This window comes from Triturus cristatus, chromosome 7 (genome assembly GCF_964204655.1).
Source record: "Triturus cristatus chromosome 7, aTriCri1.1, whole genome shotgun sequence".
In the NCBI taxonomy this organism is placed as follows: Eukaryota; Metazoa; Chordata; class Amphibia; order Caudata; family Salamandridae; genus Triturus; species Triturus cristatus.
In genome coordinates, this window is record NC_140590.1 from 1096248776 (window position 1) to 1096263183 (window position 14408).

Here is a 14408-nt window from a genome sequence, read left to right on the forward strand (position 1 = left end):
ACTGAGCTGGTGGCTTCCAAGCAGCATCTCGATCATCAGAAGCGGGGCTTGAAGAAGATGATGGACTAACCCTCCTTTTCCTTGCTGGGGGTTCGGAAGACAATTGGATCTTCTGAAACAGTGGCTTGCTCCACTTTGTCTACAGGAAGCTCGATTTCCTGAAATGAACCTACTTCAGGAGGAACAACTACTATTGTGGGCTGTTGTTGTGGCTGTTCTTGCTGCTGTTCTTGGTTCTGCGGCTGTTCTTGCAGCTGCTGCTATTCTTGCGGCTGCTGCTGTTCTTGCGGCTGCTGCTGTTCTTGCGGCTGCTGCTGCTGCCCACTTATCTGCTGAGTTTCCACTTGCGTTGATTGTGTACTACTTTGCCATAATGACATTTCAACATCGCTGCTCGTTAGTAGACTGGCTACCTCTGTGACACTCATGGGCTTGGGCCTAGGTTGTTGGGGCTGGCCCACTGATGCGGAGGTGCTGCACCCAGCTTGGTCCCTGGACAACTCTGATGCAGGTGTAATTTTCAAAATGGCCACCAGCCACACAACTACAAGAAACTAAAGACAGACAATGCAGGCCTCTTGCAAAAAGCACACTGCATGTCTTCAAAATGGCCAAAAGCCTCATGGCCAGGCCCACAACAAGAAGCCTAGGCTACTAAGGAATAACATGCAGGCCTATATGGCGAAAGCAGCACACTAATAACTCCCACAGAAATGGCCACCAGCCACATGGACACTCACAAATCATAAGCAACAAGCAGGAGGCCTGGAAAAACAATGTACTGAGAAAAGGCCTATAATAGCCAGGAAAAGGATGCATGCTAAACCACACTGTTTTGCTTTTTAATGCAATAAAATGCAAAAACAAAAATCCACAGGGCTAAACAAGGTCTGCAAGGTACAGAACAACATACCACACACAACAAAGGCATGTATTTAACACCCTCCCAAAAAAACAGAAATATCCCAAAAATACACATTTTGCAATTCAATCCAATGCCATCTATGCCCTAAATGATGTTTGAAATAAATTCAACACACACCAAAGTAACAGCTGCTTCATCATGCACCCATCCATGACTAGATTTGAGCCTACTGGCTACCCACAACAATAACAAATATTAATAATGATAAGTACCATTATTTTTTTTTTAAAAAGGACTCCTTGCACAAAAAAGGACAGCCAAATGTCGATCTGAGGAGTTTTTTTCATCCAAATCATCATTTACAGAAGGTTTTATGCTGCTTGAGATATTATTCTTCTCCAGATTGAAAATTTTGCGTATTTGGGATCGTGAGCTTCACCACACTTCCGTCGGATGGCGCATCCAAATGACGTGTTCGTGATTGCACGCTCTGTCTCGCGGTGGTGAATGACATGTTCACGATCGCAGACATCTCGCGGTGTGCGAAGGCGCAGCAAATTACGTGTTTGTGATCGCAAACTCTCGAAGGATAGTGCGGCCGCCTACCAACATCTCGTGGCACACGTGAACGGATCAGAAAACTCGTCGGCGAATGCAGGGATCCCGGTAAGTCAACCGCGCGCGTGAGAATGCATTTTTAAAGTGCGAACAAGAAAAAATCTCCTCTACGCCGCGGATCGCTGAAATTTCGACATTTCCGTGTTCTCCGTGGAACGTGAAAATGCCTACATTTTCCACATTCCACGAGTGGAACGGAATTTGATGCCCACCCTTAGCGGATACATGTGCTTCTGGTGGGGTAGTGACCACTTGACTAGTGTTCTTGTTTTACATAGTCCACCGCAAGGTACCTTCTCACAAAGAATCACACCACACACTAATAGTTGTACTCAGTGGAGGGTTCGGCAGCTGCTAAACACCAGGGCATCACACAATTCTGTGAGCAGGGGAGATCAGTTCATACTAGAATGGACTGGCTTGGCCATACCCCCAATCCCATATCTAAATCTAACATTGCACCTAAAACAATACCCACATTTTCTTGTGAGAGTGTTAATTCTAATGCTTGTGCTACTTATCTCTCCTTAATTGGTACCCATTTTAAAAGCAACAAGGACATGTTACACCTGCTTCCAGCTGCCTACCCGTACAGCCTGGTGTTGGCAGGAGTGCCCGCACTAAAGGAACATCATAATAAATCATGGGGGAGTTGCGTTACAAATGTGTTGACTGGGTATGTATGAATAAACAGTTTAACATTATGAATATGAATGAAATCATTATGGTGCGAAAAGTGAGTTGGGTCGGCCGATCTGTTATGAACAATGAAGGGGATTGTATTGTAATAAACTTTTGCAGACCATCCCTAGTTAGGGCAATATTGAAACAGCAAGGGATTTCTAATTGCAGGGACACTAAAATGTGGGCACTTCACCTTGGTTATATCTATAATCCATCAATAGTGGGAGTTATGCCAGACTCATTTATCCCTGCTGATCAGAATAAATTTGAAGTGCTCTCCAACCTTGAGGACCTAGATTGACTGAGTCCAACAATGGCTGATGAGGCTGTCCTGCCACCTTTAAGCTCACAGCGTGAGCCCCTGATGGATGATCACTTGGATGTGGAAGGGACTCCGATACTTGATAACCAGGCCTTGAAAGAACTTAGTTGGAATGTGGCCGTCCTACAATCAAGGATAACACTAACTGACTTGGCACAACTAATCAGCCAGTATGACATTTTATATTTCAGGAAACCTGGGCTTCTAGCAAAATATGTCTTAATGGGCTTGAGTACCTTAATATCCTTGCGACATCATCTAAAATGGGATGTGCTTCTGGTGGCTTGGCCATATGGGCAAATATTGCAGCTTGGGGTTGCATCAAGGCCATACCTACCCATAATGCAACTATCGACCTATTTCTCTCCTGCCTAAACCTGCCAAGATACTGGAGAAGGTGGTACAGAAACAAGTGGCACTGTACTTAGAGTCAAATCAGCTGCTACACGACTCTCAGTCCGGTTTTAGATCCGGCTATAGCACCGAGACTGCGCTGCTTGAAGTCTCTGAAATTATCAGGGAATCAGTGGATAGGGGCGAGGAGGCCATGTTGGTCCTCCTCGACCTATCCGCTGCTTTTGATACTGTCTCCCACAAAATACTTACCTCCCGCCTACAGCAGCTAGGGGTCGGTGGGACAGTGCTGGCCTGGATTATTTCTTTCCTGTCTAGCCGCTCCCAAAGGGTTACGATGCACCCTTTTGAATCCGAAGACAAACCCCTCCTGTGTGGAGTGCCCCAGGGCTCTGCCTTGAGCCCTCTTCTGTTTAATGCTTATGTGGCTCCTCTGGCCAAGGTAGTTGAATCCTGGGGCGTCAGGGTGGTCTCCTACGCTGACGATACTCAGCTTATCTTTTCCTTTCGAGACCATTCTGACTCCCTCTTCTCCAACTTTAGAAACTGCCTTGGTAACATATGCTCCTGGATGTCAGCCAATCACCTTGCCCTTAACACCGACAAAACCGAGGATCTCTTTTTCAGTAAAAAATCCCCCCCCTGCAACCCTCTGGTGGCCTACCATTCTGAATCCCCCACCCTCTCCCGTGAAGGCAGCTCGTAACCTGGGCTTCATTTTTGACAACTTTTTGTCCGGAAATGCCCAAGTTACCAAAGTGGTAGGGGCCTGTTTCTCTAAACTTCGCATGATCATTAAAATCTTCCCCTTCCTCCCTCTATCCTCACGCAAAACCGTAGTCCAGGCCCTTATCATCACCCATCTAGACTATGCTAATAGTCTATATGCAGGTGCCCCGCACTATCTTATTGACCGCCTGCAAATAGTCCAAAATGCGGCAGCCCGGCTCATCGGTAACATCCCTGCCCGTACTTCAGTCAGAGCCTACCGAGAAGAACTTCATTGGCTTCCCATTTCACGACGCATAGACTTTAAAATTCTGATCCTGACATTTCGGGCTATCCATGGTACTGGCCCACTTTATCTGAAAAAGCGTCTCAAGATCTCTGTTTCAGCCAGACATCTCAGATCCAATAACCTTCGTCTTCTGTTGGTTCCTAGATTCAGGCTTTCTCGGACTGGCGGCAGATCTTTCGCCGTCACTGCCGCCAAGCTCTGGAATAGCCTCCCCCTTGACCTCAGGTTCTGCGAATCTGAGCCAGCCTTTCGCCGCAAACTCAACACCTGGCTGTTCACTAGGCGGTAGGACTTGGAACTGTCAACTCCTCACCGTTTCCCATTTTCTCTGTGAGATATGATCTTGGTTACTCCTCATGGGGACAGTTATGTAATCTTAGCGCCGGGACACCTCCTTTGGAGGTAGCTGCGCGCTCTATAAGCTCCATAAATAAATAAATAAATAATGAAAACTTTCAGGCTATAATATATAAAAGGGGTATGACCCTCATCCTCAACCAGATTCATTTTAAAAACATCTTTTTTTAATCAAGTCCTAACAATAATTTCCTAAGTCTCTTTGATTATATCACAATCCCAAGAGATTTGAATGATGAGAATGCTAATCCATTTGGCATACGTTTGGGAGGTGACTTTAAACTAAAGCTGGCCCCACAGGATCCTTTATTTGGGAATCTAAGTACAACCCAAATCTGTCATAGGGGCGTAGAGCTATTGAAATATGTGGCATCTAAAAATTTGAGTAATGCTATGGATGGCGCAGCCTACTATTACAATCACATTATACAACTCACGTGCAGAGGCAGGGGTCGCACCGCCATAATCAACCATATTTTTATTTTGTCTAATTTTGAGGGCATTTTACTGAATGGCAAGGTTGTTGTAACTAATTATGGGGATCATAACCCGATTGAAGTAGCACTTAAGTTGTCCCCAAAGCCGAAATTCAGAATTGAATGTGGTGCTGGGAATCTGGAACCCTCCTCGGATAATTTGTGATTAGTGTGGAGAGGTGTTGAACTTGCCAAATTAATCCACAAGGTGGTCAAGGAGAATCTTGCACTATGAAGCTAACTCTTATTTAACCACAGCTTTTTCACAATTTTGTTCTAATATTAAAACACAGTAAAGGAAACTTGCCTGCCTAACCTCACATAGCCCTAGATGGTTTAACCATGAATGGTCAATAGCGAGTCACTAATTGTGACAGGCGCTTGTGTCTAAGTCTAGGGATCCACAAGTGCTGACTTTGTAAAGGAAAAAAACAAGGCAGTCAACCACTTTGAGGAAGGAAGAGGTGCTAGACCAAGGATGGGACTTGCTGAGTAATGTGGCATGGAAAAAGAACAGTCAATCTTTCTCGGCGGCTGTCAAAGACATGTGAGCAATAGATCAGATGTTAATACTAATCAGTTGAAGTATAACTTGTAAGGCCTGGAAGACCCATTACTCAACGATATATGGGGTACTTCATTAGAAAGCCAGACACCCTTGCTGACCATCTCTAAAGGGGTAACAATGTTCCTGGCCCAAGAAGAGGAGGCCATAACCCAGTGTGTGGGTAGCAAGGCCCCAGGACCTAACAGGGTACCAATAGATCTTATAAAATATAGCCCTGATCTTTGTGCCCTGCTCCTGCTCATTGTTTTTAATAGTTTAACCTGTTCTCCCTTACCGTGTACCTGGTCAACTGTTATTGTACCCTTTTTTAAGAAGAGTGATTGTTCTCAGCCTGGTTGTTACGGACCCATTTCATTGATAGACAACACATTGAAAATTACGGGTAGGGTCTTCTAAAATAGGACCACAGACGGAGCTGAGGAGAATTCTATTTTTCACCCTTGTCAACGCGGTTTTAGAAATATTGTGGGCACAGTAGAGCAGTGTCTAAACCTAAATTTAATTATTGAAAAATATACCATTGCGCAATTCTCACAAATTTACTCAGCATTTATGGATTTGACCTCAGCGTTTGACTATGTCAAGAGATCATTGCTTTGATAAATCCTTTTAGAGTGACATTGATGAGACCCTGGTGCATTTTTTAGCCCATTTACACAGATACATGAAGGCCAAGATTAGAATAAATACACATGGACAGGGTTTCTAATGACATTGGTGTTTTAGGAGGTAAGAAAAGGGTGTGTTTTAGCTCCACTACTTTTTATTTTGTATATTAAGAATTTACATCCATTTTTAATGACCCTTATGCAAGACGTCCCAAGAATTAAAGGGTCTACACTGCCAACAATATTGTATGTAGATGATGCGGTCCTAATGCGCCAAACCCCAAGAGCTTTGTGCCTTTTAGTATGGGACTTTGTGGACTGTATGCCCTCCCTAGATTTATGCACTAATTATACAAAACCTTTTATCATGTCCTGTGGGCCCAGGAGTTATATAAAATGAATACTCTTTCTGCTGGTAGTCGAAGTTTACAAAGCATAAGCACCTTTCCTTACCTAAGATTAATTTTTGCTGCTAGGACCTGTCAAAAGACCACCTTGCCCATTGCTGGAATACGTTTTCTCAGTACTTTAATGCAGTACTTAGTTTACCACAAAAGAGGGGGGACATTTTACCTATCTTATAATTTCTTAAGGCTCAATACACACCTACAGCAACCTAATGGGCTGAGGGTTGGGGCATCTCTAATTGCCATAACATGTAGAAGAGGAAAATAGGTTCTGTTGTAAGATCTTAGGAACCCCGATTTCCTCATCCCAATATGTGTGCCATAGTGGCTTAAATCTATATTATACTGAAGATTACATCAGGACCCGCCCTGCCTTGTTCTAGTTTGCTATATGGAAAAATAGGGTGGTGTTTCTTACGAGAGACATTAAAATGGACTGCCTTAATTGTGATAAAGGTATGGCTATCCCATGGTTAGCTGGGGTGAGAACCATTTTGTGTAGGGCCGGCTATGGACACGCAGATTTGGACACAGTAAGTTAAAAGGAGGTACAGGCAGCTTTATACAAGTGCTATCGCGAGGACAGAGTGGCCAAAGAAGCTAGTAAACCAAGCGTGGCCCTATTTTTAAACACTGAGAATTGTCATTTATTAGCTGGGTATTGGACTAAACTCACAAGCCTCTGGTAATATAGCCTCCTTTTTCACTTTATGGCAGGTACAGTTAAGTACTTATTGTGCTTTCCTTTGGACTTTTGGGCTGACCTTGATTTTTCTCCCTGCCTATGTGACGGGCGCATGGGCCAATCTCTATTCTTACAATTTTTTTGTGGATATTATGTGCAATATTCAATGTTCTTTTTACTGCCCTTCTTTATGAAATGCATTAATCTAGACTATAGAGAAGCATATAGGACTCTTCTTGAACTCTTCTTGAACTGAGCAATGATGAGTTAACTATCCGTGTAAGGGATTTTCTGAGAACTGGTATCCAATCTGTTACTCGATGTACACCGTATTATTGTATTTTATGTGTTACTTTTTTAACCTGCTGTGACTTTTTATGTTTCATTGATTATACTATTTGTCTTTTGTGGATGTGTTTTATCCAAATGAAGTTATGAAATGAATGAATAAAATTAAGAGCTTACTTCCAATGTACCTGGGTAAAGTAGTAAATCCAGGAATGAGCAACAATTATTGGCCTCAGCGTATTTTGGCCTAAGTTCTTCTGTGGGAATGATCAATGAAAAACTCCAAGGTCTGAATGCATTAATAAGTAAAGCTCAGGCAACTGTTCGCCCACCATAAATGATTTGTTTTGATTCTTGCCAAGCAATCATAACTAGAGTAGAAGAGGTTCCATCTATTTAGAAGTCTCTAACTAATGAGTTCAAATTTAAGAAACGTGCCATTGGTATTTAATTATTCGCTACGCACCTTGAGTAAAAGCAACATAAGGACTCAAACTAATATGGCTCTTGCCATGGCTGATGTGCACAGTAACTCTCCAGAGCCATTTATTTAGGCTGCCAGAGAAGTATAGGCAAGAAAAGGAGGTCAGCTAGCAAACAACCTGGCGACAATAACAAATCCACATTCTTGCTCTATTTCACTCTAGGTAGATCACCAGGCTACATAAGCTTGATCATTTCTGTTTTTCTTAAAAGGCATTCACTTGTTATTCTTCCAAAGGCCACGGTTTGCAGGGGCACAGGATCCTGAATTCACACCAAGTTGTTTTAAGCAACTGCACTCATCAGCATTAGGAGCGGCAACCTTTCTCAAATGAACGCGTGTATATCCTGATGGTCTGCGCAAGTAACACCAACATTTGTTTCAAGAATCCAGACGGAACAAATTATGTGTCTCCCTGATGATGACCTTGAATAAATCATTGAGGCAATCGGTTTTCAAGGTTGAAATTCATTGGCAAAATTGTATGAGGAGGGTGAAGTGACCATTACCATATAAATAAAGAAATAATATACTAAGTTCCTGGTGAACAAATGAACTGTCAGACAATGGAGAACAAATGGATTGTCAGACAATGGGACCCTATATAAATAGACAGAGTCCACTCCTCACTGCGCTATTTGGGCCATTCATGTTTTTCTTAAAGCAAACCCAATGATTTTTTTTTGATGTGTAGCTTTTCACGTTTCCGTACTATAGAGTTCTGGACATTGTTCATTTGTATGTAACAACCTTAAAACCTCTCTCAATAGGTTAACAGTGTTATTTATTCCTCTTTGGTGTAGGGAGCCATTATTCTACTGTCTCTTGTGTTTTTTGTGAAAAAGAGTGTGTTGTACCAACTTACATATATGTAAGATTAGGCTACTTTGTGTAATAAGATACATGACATTGAATAATGTGAGATGTGAATAAAACATGATCCATACTTAAACACAGGATTAATGTGCTATTTTGTGAATATTATTAAAATAAGTAATCAATAGCTGGTGGGGGTCTTATGTGGTTTTTGCCTGTTCCTATTGATCCCTCTCCCACTCAGGCTCTACAGATGAAATCACATTTTGTTGTTTATGGAGACACACTTGAGGCAGCATCACAAATATTTGTCTAAATGTATCTAAGTTTGTTTAACAAAGACAAAATAAAATACAGAGTTGAATATTACTGTTAAAAAAATACAACCTCAAAAAGAGAATGCTGTTCAATACTCGCAAAGTATTTGGTATTAAACCAGACATCTGTAGTCAACTGTGATTGTGCAAGCCATAAGCTTTGTGCAATGGAGGTTGAATGCCCCAGTGGATTGGGTGCAGGTTTATCCCACTGCTGGATACTGCTGCCGGGTCCGCACAATGTGGGGAATTGATGCTTGCTGTGGGTGAGGAGTTAATCAGAAGGCCTGGTCAGAGACTAGCTCAGTGGTCAAACCCTGCTTCACATTGGTTTTACTTGTGTCCTGTAGGTTGTGTGTCTACAGCCACCGCAGGAGCCCAAGCACCTAATAGCATTTAATAAATCAATGCACAGATAGTTACTTTAGTTTTAAACAAATTAAAAAACACTTTAATTTGGATAAAACTAAATTCATAACATAACATTTAAAATTATGGGAAGCAGTTCACATCAGAATTACAGAACCTCATATAAGACCCCTCTTTAAATGTATGGAGTGCTGCAAAATTAATTTGAGACACACCAGAAGAAATTCAACATGTGTCAAAACAAATGTACAACATATTAGAAAAAGGGTTAGGATATGAGATCACTTCACTTGTAGATTGATATAACTTAGAAAGAGATGTTCAAAATTTCTTTAGAAAGGTTCGCCTTAACTGTTATTTTGAAGGGAAAGACAAAATTCCCAGTGAAAATAAATCAGGCCTGAAACCCAAATCTACTTGCACCCCTCCATTACAATTAGTTGCTAAGGACGCTGAAGTCTTTGAAAGAGTAGTTGAGAAAAACATAGATGACCTATTAAACAAGAAGATTTGGTAAGAGAACAACCTGACATCTCAACAGTGGTTATTTTGAGCTACAATGGTCCCTAGGGAGGTAGGGATAGGAAGTAACAAATGAATACAGACCCAATCATTGCTGTATTCATTAAATTATCCAGCCGGACAGAGGTTCAATATTTAATTTATCAGGAAGTTTTTTGGATATAAACAAACACAAATACTGAAAAGTGGGACACAAGCCTGCATCCTACTACACAAACATAAAATAGGTAGAACATTTAAGCGAGGCTCAGGCAACGCTTATGGTTTGTTTTGACAAGTAGTATGAATTTTAAGAAACAAATCGCAAGTAACGTCTCTACACAGTTAATAATGACATCACATTTAGTGCATGAGAAGTTTTAAGGTGTCGACTGCGTTTCGATCCAAGTGAGCAATGCGTGGATCATCTTCAGGACATTATATTAGCATGACTGTATATAAGTGCCTAAGATAACTGTAAATTACACATAGGTCAAGAGAAGGGAGGAAGAAGACATAAGGAGAAAATTAGGAGGGTGTATATCATCGGTATACAGCCTCGAGAGAACACAAGCTAGTCTGAACAAAATTTTTAGCTTCAAAGAATTATCAAAACGCATTGGTAAAAAACAGTGTTAATAATGAATCACGTGGTGCATTGAGAAGGAGTAAGTGACAGAGTGAGATAATAACTTTTGGAGTTAGCGTGACTGCATACATTTAACGCTTGGTCAAAACAATCGTGTCATGTCAATAAGGTATCAATACATTCAGCAGTATGAGCTTTTATGGTAGGAAACTAGCATTTTAATAAACAAGAACATTGCGGTGCAGTGGATAAGTGGAGGAGAAAAAGAGAGAAATTGATCAAGAACTTCGCAGTTGTTAAGGAGAAAGGTTCTGTTGCAGGTATTAGACCATATTTAAGCATCAAAACACGGCACAGTGACCCCCCTAATTTTCTCCTTATGTCTTCTTCCTCCCTTCTCTTGACCTATGTCTAATTTACAGGTATTTTAGGCACTTATATACATTCATGCTAATATAATGTCCTGAAAATGATCCACGCATTGCTCACTTGGATCGAAACGTAGTCAACACCTTAAAACGCCTCATGCACTAAATGTGATGTCATTATTAACTGTGTAGAGACGTTGCTGCAAATTTTTTCTTAAAATTCATACTACTTGTCAAAACAAACCATAAGCGTTGCCTGAGCCTCGCTTAAATATTCTCCCTATTTTATGTTTGTGTAGTAGGATGCAGGCTTGTGTCCCACTTTTCAGTATTTGTGTTTGTTTATATCCAAAAAACTCCCTGATAAATTAAATATTGAACCTCTGTCCGGCTTCATAATTTAACCAATAGAGCACTGATTGGGTCTGTATTCATTTGTTACTTCCTATCCCGACCTCCCTAGGGACCATAGTAGCAGAACATAATTGATTCCCGAGGTCTCTGGCCGACTTTACTTGGGTCGCCTTGTTGTTTGAAAAAATCTCAACAGTGGTTAGCATTATCAACCCTAGAAAATTGCCAAAACATTACTATCAAGCCCGCCGATAAGGGCGGTGGGATTGTAATATTGGATATGAGTGATTATAACAACAAAATGATGTCCCTTTGAAACAACATCGAACATCGAACACTACCAAAAATCAAGAAGAGACAAATGGGATAGCCTCACTCATAAAGTGACTAACCTTTTGTTACTAGCAAAAGAAGATGATATCATCTGTCAAGATGAATTCAATTTTCTTAATAATACTCAACCTGTAATCCCAGCTCTGTATGGTCTTCCCAATGTACACAAAGATATTAACAACCCGCCAAAGAGACCTATACTGTCTAGCTTCAACTCTTTGACTGAGCCCTTGAGTAAGTATGCTGACATTTTCTTACAGCATCGAGTTACGCAACAGAAAGCATTTATTAAGGACTCCCTATAACAGTGAAACCCAATGGCTAGTTGCTGTAGACATCGAAGCTTCATATCCTAACATTCCCCAAGATGACACTATCCAAATTATAAAAGATCTTTTAAGCACCAATGATGAGAATCTAACAGCACACTCTGTTTTTATTGTAGATTGAATAGAAATTATTCTAAAAAACAATATTTTTTTGTTTACCACTGAGTTTTTTAAACAAACACAAAGGGACCAGTATGGAAGCGACTTGCGCTCCCAGCCTTGCATGTTTACATGTCGCTATGTTTGAAGAAAAACATATTTTTAACCCTGCAGCACCATTTTATGAAAATATAACAGCCTGGTCTTGCTATATTGATGATAGTTTTTCCTGTGGCAAGGAAATAAGGAAGAACTGTTAGATTTCATTGACTGGCTTAACCTAGGTGATTCAAATCTCAGGTTCACATAATCTATTAATAAACAAAACTGTGACTTCTTAGATGTCAAGATTAAAAATGTAAACAACCAATAGCAAGTTAAATTATATACAAAACGCACAGATAGGAATACTATATTGCATTACAAAAGCAATCACCCTTCATGCCAGAAAGATAATGTCCCTTTTCGTCAGTTTCATAGGATTGGAAGTAATTGCAGTAACATCAAAGTTTACAATATACATGCTAAATAGACTCACTAATAAACTTTTAACTAGAGGCTATCCGAGAAGGATGATCAAACGAGCATATACACATGCCAAATATGATAATAGGGTCTCTCTTTTTGAAGTAATATTAGTAACAAAGTTAAAAATATTATAAATAGAAACTGGCATTTACTTAACACACAAGGGAAACCAAAACTGGCCAAACCTATATTTTCTTTTCATCGTAATCATACCATACGAAATTGTTTAGTCCATACCTATAGGAATGTGAACTAAAAGAAACAGCTTTTTTATATACCATAACCGCAACTGGTCTGCACAAACACCAGTTCCTCGACACTTATAGATAGCTCTACAGATATATATGTAGAAAGAGTTAGTGTCCTTCAGATAGGTAGTGAATTCAAAAAATGTACAGATAATCACATAACAAAAGAAAGATGGGGAAGAGTGAATAGAGGCAATCACTTGTACCTACAAAATAATCATATATATAAATCTATAGATTTCACTAAAATAATTTTATTTTGGTAATTACAGATTTTATCCTTTGAGTTGCAATGCCAAGATAGCAGCCAAACTAGGTAATGACTCAGCCTATTTTATTTGACAATATTTACAAAGGGATGGTGAATAAGATTAAGAGAGAAGGATATAGAAATAATACATTTTTTGTATATCTTAAAAAAATCCCTATAGATAATAAAGAAGTGAAGCTCAATCATGGCTCACCTGATTTGCGGTTGGAAGGGATTGGTTTCTTATCGGTAGGCCTCTCCTCCGTTTGCATGCTTTTTTATCTACATTATTGATGTACCATTAAACAGGAGATAAAACCTCTGCTTTTGCTTTTAAGGACACCATTATAGGGTGATTAACCTATCGGTGGCTCCCTCAATCATTTTTATTGAGGAATTGTACCACATAAAAAGGTGCGTTATGTGAACGTTAAATTCATAGGTTGTTATATCAAAACCCCATTTATAAATCTTGACAGAATTATCATCAATTGACTTGCAGGTAATTCCACGGTTTTATTCACAAATTCAACCATCAGAGTGTTTCCCAATTGAATCAGACAAAAGAAGCATTGATACATTTTAATTTGTAGGTCTAGATATAATAGAATCATGCGCGGCTTTGTGACTCATGTGTTGGTTCTTACCACATGAGCTCAGTTGTGGGGTTTTAAAACTTAGTATCATGGATAACAATGGAGACAGTATGTTTTTTTTTTTAATGAAAGAATAATATTATGATCCATTGTATAAAGAATCTTTTGAATTATGAGTACGGTATGTTGTTGTTCCAAAATTGTGGTTTTGTAATTAGAGACAAATAGTGTGACACATTGTATAACAATTTGAAGATGTTTGGTGATATAAATACTAATATATTGTATTGTTCAATGTTAATTTTTTTTTTAGAAAACTCTGTCCTGAGGAAGGTGGTTGATCCTATCGAACCGAACGCCGTGTTGACGTTTTTTGTAGTTTTCTCGTTTTCTTGTTCAAAATATTTGTATAGAAAGAATGGATTGTTTCTGAATGTGTTTTTAAATGTATATTGATTTTAACCACAATGATGAATAAAAACTGATTTTGTATTTGTTTAAAAAAAAAACTTGTGTTTGGCATCTATGTTTCTATTACATGTATAGGCTTGTCTTATAAAGATTATATGTCAATAGTATATTGGTCAATTAACATACTGTGGTGAAAGTACTCAATTGGTGTAACCCTTCTAGTATCACAAAACAACACATGATTCTAATAAAAATGTCTTAATTATTATCTTTTGGTCAGGGAGTTGTTTTACTTTGTAGGTATTTTACCCTGTCCCTATCTTACAATAAAGGGTTTCTCCTTACGTGATTTCTATTTTAATAGGAATAACACAGAATCTGAATTGGATAAAAGATATACCAAGATGAATAGCAACTAGATGGAAAGGAATATGACTGTACCTGAAAACAATACAAGAACTCAAGTGAATATAACCCTTACTGAATTTAAATGGACTGGTGCTGAAATGAACATTGGAACAAATAAGACACATGAATGTCAGACATACTGTAATGAATACAAGCCA